The sequence below is a fragment of the Tupaia chinensis genome, unplaced genomic scaffold (assembly GCF_000334495.1).
Source record: "Tupaia chinensis unplaced genomic scaffold, TupChi_1.0 Scaffold139431_1, whole genome shotgun sequence".
Lineage (NCBI taxonomy): Eukaryota > Metazoa > Chordata > Mammalia > Scandentia > Tupaiidae > Tupaia > Tupaia belangeri.
The window spans coordinates 3,646,942-3,655,478 of record NW_006199316.1 but is presented as its reverse complement, the minus strand read 5'-3'; the positions used below and the strand labels follow the sequence as shown (position 1 = coordinate 3,655,478).

General features: G+C 39.5%; 1 pseudogene; it reads left to right on the top strand.

The window, feature by feature from the left end:
- Positions 1-1,336: 1,336 nt before the first annotated feature.
- On the top strand, positions 1,337-2,415 carry LOC102495544 (bifunctional methylenetetrahydrofolate dehydrogenase/cyclohydrolase, mitochondrial pseudogene; annotated as a pseudogene).
- Positions 2,416-8,537: the final 6,122 nt, after the last annotated feature.

The window sequence follows — 8,537 nt, the reverse complement described above, 5'->3', positions numbered from 1 at the left end:
GTAGGATCTATTGGAACCCAGTACTATCAAGTGATTATTCAGACAAGGTATAAACTAAGAGATAGTAATTCCAGATTTCTCTAAGTTTCCTACTGTCTGATGGTTCCTCATTGATGTTAATACTGAAGGGAGCCAGACTTACTTTAGGACAGGGGTGAAGCAAGGATAGAAACTGACCTAAGGTTGAGACTACACGAGAATAGGACTCCCTTATATTAGGCAGGTAGATGAAATTTATATACACAGGTATACCTCTAAGTGTTGCATGAACACTCAAATTTCAGTTTTATCCTTTTACCTATAAAAAAAAGGCTGCATAATTCCAAGAAAAAAATGACAATCTTCCTTCCAGTGCACTGCTCAACAACACCAACAGCATAATTGGTAGGAGCTATTTAAAAATAATAATAGTAATAGTTTTTGGACCAAATAGAAACATCACAGAGATGGGCACTGTTTTGGTGTGGCCTATAGGAGGTATTAAAGGGGAGCAGTTTCACATTGACTCGAAAAAAGAACAAGTTATTCTATCCTTGATGGTATGGCTAATGAAAGTAAAATGGAAAAATAAGGCAATTTTGCCTCACTTCACACCAGAAGAAAGAAAAGTACATATAGGCAGTCAAACCAAAAATAAGTATTTTGTTTTAAGTAACCAAATACTTGAGGCAAAAGCAATTCTCTATACCTTCCTCTGTGTGAAATTATCCATCTCATTCAAGTAGAATTGGTTTTGTTACCATTATCAAGATACCTATGAAACAATGGTTTTTATTTTAAGGAAAATAGTGGCTTCGTTCCTCTTTATTTGTTGTTTAGTTGGTTGGTTGACAGTCATGAGGGAGCAGGTGTGAAGACTGGCGAGATAATTGTCCCAATCAATTACTTTTCTCCCTTGTGTGGAGTTGCTCTAAATGAGAAGAGTAGGACGGCAAGTGACCAGGATTGTCTGCTTTCTAGGTAATAAACTTCAATCTGACAAATAGCCAAGGGCGTCTTACTCTTAACTCCACCAAAATGAATGCATCTCTCTAGTTTGTTGGATAGTCTCCATTTAAAAATGAGACACAGTTTGAGAATAGTTTTGAATTATTAAAATGAAGATTTATGTTTAAACCTTGTATAAACAGGTTTACAACAGGATGCATTTGACACATAAAAAGTAAACTTGAACATAGCAAAATGAACATGCTAATTGGTCAAGGGACATTTCATTTTCATTATATTTTCCTACTTTGTGTGAAAATGTAGTCCACCTGCTAGTTGTGTTGCTTAAAATAAATTTGAAAGAATTAAATCATGGTTTCCCATTCCCACTCGGGCACTAGCACCAGCTATGGTTGTCACAATCCTGTCCACACTGGCCTCCTGGCTGCTCCAGCCCGAACAGAGCAGCTGGCTTTGCCACCACCCCTTCCATTTCATGGCAGCTCGAAATGAAGCCATTACTACTTCTGGAAGGAAACTTGCACATTAGATACAGCAGGAAGTGCAACAGGAGGTGGAAGAGTGTGTGGCCTTGGGCAACAAATGGCCCCACCTGAACATGGTTCTAATTGATGAGAATCTTGCAAGTCACTCCAATGGCCTTAAACAAAACCAGGGCAGCTGCAGTCGTGGGAATCAACAGTGATGCACTTGTGAAAGCAGCTTCAATTTCAGAGGAAGAACTGTTCAATTTAATCAGTAAGTTAAATAGTAATGGTAATGTAGATGGCCTCTGTTCAGCTTTCTCTTCCAGAGCACATGAATGAGAAAAGATTGGCCATGCTGTTTCTCCAGACACGGATATCAGTGGCTTTCATGTCATTAATGTAGGACGAATGTGTTTGGACCAGCATTCCATGTTACTGGCTGCCCCATGGAGTGTGTGGAATATCATTAAGTGAACTAACATTCCAACCCTAGAGCAAGAATGTGGTTGTGGCCAGGAGGTCAAAAACTGTTGGGATGCCCATTACAATGTTGCTACACACAGACAGGGCGTATGATAATCCCGGAGATGACGCCGCTATTAAAATAATTCTTTGATACACTCCCAAAAAGCCATTGAAGAAACATACAATTCTTGCAGATATTGTGGTGCCTGTGGCAGGCATTCTGGATCTGATCACAGCACATATGATCAAAAGGGAGCATCAGTCACCGGTGTGGGAATAAACAGAGTTCAAGATGCCATAACTGCTCTACCCAAGTTAGTTGGAGGTGTAGATTTTGAAAGAGATGGGAAGAAAGCTGGCCTGTGACAGTCCCTGGGAGTGCTGGCCTGTGACAGTGGCTGTGCTAATGAAGAATACCGTTATTGCTGCAAATAAAGTGCTGAGGCTTGAAAAGCAGAAAGTACTGAAATTTAAAGAGCTGGGAGTAACCACCAGTCAACTGTGTGTCTTCACCAATACAACCAGGCCAGTTTAAGAAGCAGATCAGGCCAATAGAAATGTATTTTTAATTTATTCTACTGAAATGGTTTCAAATGATGCTTTGTATTTATTAAAAGCTTAAATAGGTGAGAGTTTATGAACATGGATTAGCAGTGTCTCACCAGGGAGGCCTGCAGTATCATGGTGGGTCCTTTTTGCTAGCCAAAAGCAGCCATTGACAAAGGTTGACTAACATGGGAGACATGGACATGCTGAGGAAATGGGTGCTTTGCTGAGCTTCTTTAGTTAAAAAATTTGCCTTTTCTAGGCTTGTATTTCCCAAGTGCTATTCCAATAATGTTAGCACTCATTTGAGGTCCCAAATTTTGAGTTCAGTTGGTCAAACCAAAGGAAAACTGTTGCTAGTGAAATTTAGGGAAAAGATAAAAAGAAATAAATAGTGGTAATTGAGTGGGGAAAAAAAAAGGTATCCTGCTTTTTCTACAGATTGAATGAATGATAAACAGATTTCTCTAAATAGAACTGAACTGGTGAGGAAAAAAGGAAAACTACATGTTAATAGTATTTCTAAGCTGTCTTTTTGTGAGTTTGTCATTAGGAAACTGTTTAGGGTCAATTGATTTTCTGTGAGCCCTCATTTTATGTATGTTACCCTTCAATGAGGTCTTTCCATTTTACTTTTCTAGGATTAAAGGGTTATTTTATAAATTATTCATGTGTGTTGTCTTGGCGTTTGATATATCCTTAAATTTTATGGCTAAGTTTTTCTCTTGTGACTGTTTCTTTGGTCTATCTTTTTTTTTTTTTTTTTTGAGAGGTTTTCGCTATAGGGCGTGTGCGCTCGCCAGACAGAGAGAGACATAGAGACAGAAAGCGAGAAATCACCCCCCAGGGGGGATGGTCACGCCGCAATCCCTTCTCCTCCATTCTCCTCTCGGGATCTTGGGCACGCACGCACACGCGCCCGGCGTGAGATTTAAGCCACCGGGTCCGAGACGCGAACCGCGGTCGGCTACGTGGGAGTCCAGCGACATAGCCATTACGCTAACTGCTGGTTCCCTCTTTGGTCTATCTTGAAACCTACTTTTGAGAAACTGAATTTGGGTTTGATAATCATTAAGGCAGCCTGTATAAGTATGAAGCTTGTTTTTTCATCAAAGAATCGTTCATTGCTGTTTGCTTGGGCCTAGGGCATTCATGCGTGTACCCTGTGTGTTTCAGGCTGACCAGCCGAGGATTCGAACCGTGATTGCCCTGTGAGTTCTGGCTCCTCTTCAGCAACACATTACTGTTGCACTACAGAGCTGGTCCCAAGCCGTTTTAGCTTTAAACAGATTGGTCTGTTTATTTCATTCATATGAAAAGCACATGCTGTGACCCAGGTTCGAAACGACCAATGGGGTCACTGCTTTTTACTCACCTTGCTCTTAATTCAGTAAACTAAGGATGAAGATGATTTTTGCTGTGAAAGGCATAATTATCTTTTCCACAAATGTTTATTGAGACTGTATTATGTCCTAGAAATTATTCTAGGTGAAACATGAAATACAGAGTGAAGTAAACACAAGAAAACAACTTCCTTTATAGGTTTTTTGCTTCCTAATGGTAGAAGGAGAAATATGAACATTAATTATGGGTCCCGCAGATGGTGTAGTAGTTAAGGCCCTAGACTTCCACATGGCCAACTACAGTATAAGTCCCACACCTATGACTTGACACTCATGCCAGTTGCATGTGAATGTGTGCCCAAAAGTCTAACAGGAGATTGGAGGGGAAGGAATTACAGCACAGCCATCCAGGAACTGATTTCTGATTTTCCCTCCCTCTGTCTGTGTCTTTCTCTCCCAGGTGAGCACATGAGACCTATAGCAAAAACAAAAAACCAAAAAAACAAAAAAAAAGAAGGCTATAAGTGCCATGGAGATTACAAAAGGAGCTGGATAAAAGGAATGGAGAGTGTTTAAAGAGTGAAATTATAAAATGACTAGCCAGAATACTATTCATATGGAGTTTGGGTAAATTTGTGAGGGAGGTGAAAGTTGAGGACATGCAGATATGTGGTATCTGGGGGAAAATTATTCCAAGAAGATTGAATACCCTTTGCAAACACTTTTGAGGCAGGAGTGTGCCTGTTGTATGTGACAAGAACAAGAGGCTAGTGTTCCCCATGTAGAATGAGAAATGGTGTTGATGAGGTCAGAGGTGATCTGAGGCCATATACTATGGCCATGAAGGTAACAGTAAGAACTTTGCCTTTTATTTTGGTTAGAAAGGGGATATGATCTGGTTTAACATATTAAATTATAATTGTAGTGGTTTTGTGGAAAATAGATTGTAGCATGGCAAAGGTAGAAGCTGACACCAGTTAGGAATCTATTGCAATGATCTAGGCAAGAGAGGGTGATGGTCTGGGATGAGGTGCTAGCAGTAGAAGCTGTGAGAAGTGGTGAGACTCTAAATGTATTTTGGACATAGAACCCCAAGCATTTTTGGTCTGTGGAGAAGACCAGAAATGAAGAGTGACTCCAAAGTTTTCAACCTCAGCACCTGGATGGATGGGTTTACATTACTTGAGCTAGAGAAGACGGAAAGAAATTGCTAAAGAGAGCAGGTTTGGAAACATCCAGATAGAGTTGACTTTAGGTGTTCCATTGTAAATGAGTCAGCTCTGGCTAAACAAGTCTAGATTTCTGAAAACAGTTTGGGCTGGAAAAAAAAAATGGGAGAAATTGTTAGCATATAAAACACTTTGAGACACTGTGGACAAGCTGAGGAGTACTCCAAGAGGCATGCACACTTTGGGGATTCAGGTAGGTGCAGGAAAATTAGCCAAGGCAACTGAGAAGGAGTAGCCAGAAGGGTAGGAAGGAAACTAAATGTGAGAATCTCTCAAGGAAGGAGGGAATGATTAAATTTGCCAACTGGAGACTGCTCAAGAGAAAATAGAGGGAAGGAATTAGAAATAATAATTAGAGACAATAACTTCTAAAAATATATTGTTTAACTAGAAGGTGAGAAATGTACCAAAATGTAGACTATTAAGTATAACCCAGGGAGGAAGGCTTTCATTTGTGCTCAGGAATGATCTGACAGGGAAATAAATGGTAAAGAATCCATGAGGCAGTGTCCTTGAGTGAGTGTCACAGAGATCAACTGAGAAAGGCCAAGAATAAGCACACAGATTCATTCGTGCATGGGCATGCATGCTCCAGATCCTGGGAAGAGAATGGAGGAGAAGGGATTGCTGCATCCTTTGGGGGAGTGATCTCTTCTTGTCTTTCTATCTCTTTGGTGAGCACATGCACCCTATAGGAAAAAAATCCCCCCCCCAAAAAAAAAAAATAAGGAACACAGATTCAGGTAGGTTCTTAGAGATAGTGCCATGGGCAGCAGTTCTCTTTTAATAATTTAAGTTTTCTTACAGAAGTAGGAGAATAGAATTCAGGCTGTGCCTATACTTATTCATTTAACACACTGAGCATATTTTGTGTTCTGGATACTATGTTGGACTCTGAGATGAATGTAGGATGCATGACCCCGTCCTCAGGGAGTTTGTGTTCCAGTAGAGATACACAAACCTGAAAATGAAAGTTGTGACATTTGTGTTACAAGATTTTTATGGAGACACACAAGATGAGTACTTAATTAATTTACTTGTGGGTGGCAGAAAGAAAGCTTCCCTCGGCAAGGAATCTCTAAGTTGAATGTGACTGTTAGTGGGGCATATGGTAGTAAAGAATCCTTGAAGCAGAGGAACAGTGAATGGAGAAAGTGGGATGAGAGGACTAATATGGCAGGTCAAGGAGATGGTTTTGCTGGCAAGAGTCACCTAAATAGAAGAGATAGCAGGGATGAGATTGTGTATCCATGCAGAAGAGTTGAAAATTCAGACATCTGGAAGGGATTTAAACAGGGGATGATATGACCAGATGTACACCTATACTCTAGAGAACGTAGGTGCTCAAAGGTGGAATGCAGACTAGAATGAACTGAAGACTCATTAGGGAGAGCAGGTGGGACACTATCTCATTAGTCAAAGCAAGGTGGGCTAGAAACTGTAGCAGCTGTGGAGTTGCAGGGGAGCAAAACATGAGAACACTCATGACAGGAAGTCACCTAGGTTTGAGTAGTGAATGAATGTGTCTCAGGGGAAGGAGGTGAAGTGTCAGTGGCTTGGTAACTGACGTAGAGATAAAGGAGGTTTTGGAAAAAGGGGCTGGGGCTCTTGACAATGCTGGTTGATGCCCAAGTGGAGTTTCAAAGAAGACAGGAATGTAACTAGAACTCAGTTCGGTTGGACATAAAATTGAAAGTCATCAGCATACATACAATTTGACTTCCAAACCACTACCAAAAATAAATAAATAAATAAATAAATCAAAACAAAGAACCCAAAACAACAGAAAACTTCAAATAAACTTGTCTAACAAGTTGACATTAAGGTCTCTGCAAACCATTGTTATCACTAAACCCGAAGACCACTCTCCTTTCACTCAGGTTTGCTTTTGTTCTTCCGAGGCCGAGTTGCCAGGTACCAATAATGTTCCCTAATAGAATGAATTCTTAGGTGTTTTGGAGTGACTGCTGTATAAATGTCACATAGTTATCTTTGGCACTTTTATTTTCCTCAGATAAAGAAGATGTCACTATAAACCATTTATATATAAATTCATCTTTTTGGACATATTCTCCAGGTATTAATTTTTTTTATAAAGGCTTATTTGGGGGAAAACAGGCAACAAAAGAAAAACACTTATGGGGACCAGCAGATGGTGTAATGGTTATTTTACTGGACTCCCACGTAGTCAAGTGCAGTTTGAGTCCTGGACCCAGAGGCTTAAAACTCATGCTGGGTATGTGTGCATGCGTGCCCAAGATCCCTAGAGGAGAATGGAGGAGAAGAGATTGCAGCATGCCATCCCCCTAGAGAGTGGTTTCTCGCTTTTTATCTTTCTGTCTCTCTGGCTAGTGTATATGCTCTATAGTAAATATCTCTTTCTAAAAACAAACAAACAAAAAAAACAAAACAACACTTTTTACTAGAATTTGAGCCAAACTGAGCTAGATTGTCCATAGTCCAAGAAGTCCTTTATAACGGATGACTTTATATCCATCTAGTGAGTCCTATGGAAGGTTAATGCCACAGGCTAGCAGAAAGTGCCATCCATCGTGTTGTAAAAATTAGCACACTGGTTTAATCTTAGTTATCATTTGTGTGCTTCTAAAGAATCTGCCTCTTTTACCTTTTGATTCTTGATAATCCAAATTAAAATAAAGAAAAATAATTTGTATGTTCTTCATTATGCTAGAATGTTTAATATTCTTAAATTAAGGTTTTTGATCATATGCTTCAGTTGGTATTAATCACCTCCAGTGTAGATTAAAATACGTGCCTGAGAGGTTAGGTCATTTTCCCGAAGTAACAAATAAGTCATATTTAACATTGATGTACTTTTTATTATAATACACTACTTCCTCAAGCCCAAAAAAGCAAACAAACTATAAGACATTATGGATCAATAATACTCTAGAGAGGTTTGGACATTCATCACTGTGTAAGTGGAGGGACATTGAGAACTGGCTCTGAAGATGTACTTTTCTTTTTTGTAAAATGAGTCCCAAGAATTCTTTTTCTTGCTGTCTTTTTGCACATTATTACTGTGTGCATTTCTCTGATGCTTTGGGAAGAATTTGGAGTCTTTACGATGAAAGATGAGACCTTTATTGTGACAGGACAGCAATCTAATTTACGTCTGACAAGGTTTCCCCTTCACCCAGCATAAATCGAGTGCCAACTTAATGATGTCATTCCCTATAATGTAGAATATAAAACAAAGAAAAAGTCATTTGGGGCCTGCACTGGGGAAAACAGTGAGCAATGTCTTTTTGTTTCCTATGAGCATCTCTTCAAAGGTCCATAAATTTATACTTAGGGTTTTCAAAAGGTAGAGAGATTGGATGATGCACAGAACTCCCGAAACTAGCCACATAGGATCATTCTAAAGATAAAATGAGATCATTTGAGTAGTAAGACTTTGCATAGGAATCAACACTTAACACATTTCTTTTTCTTTATCCTTCTTTCTGATTCTAAGGTTGCTTACTTCAGTATAGAAACCTATCTTTACATTTTGCAAGAAAATCTCACTCTTCTGT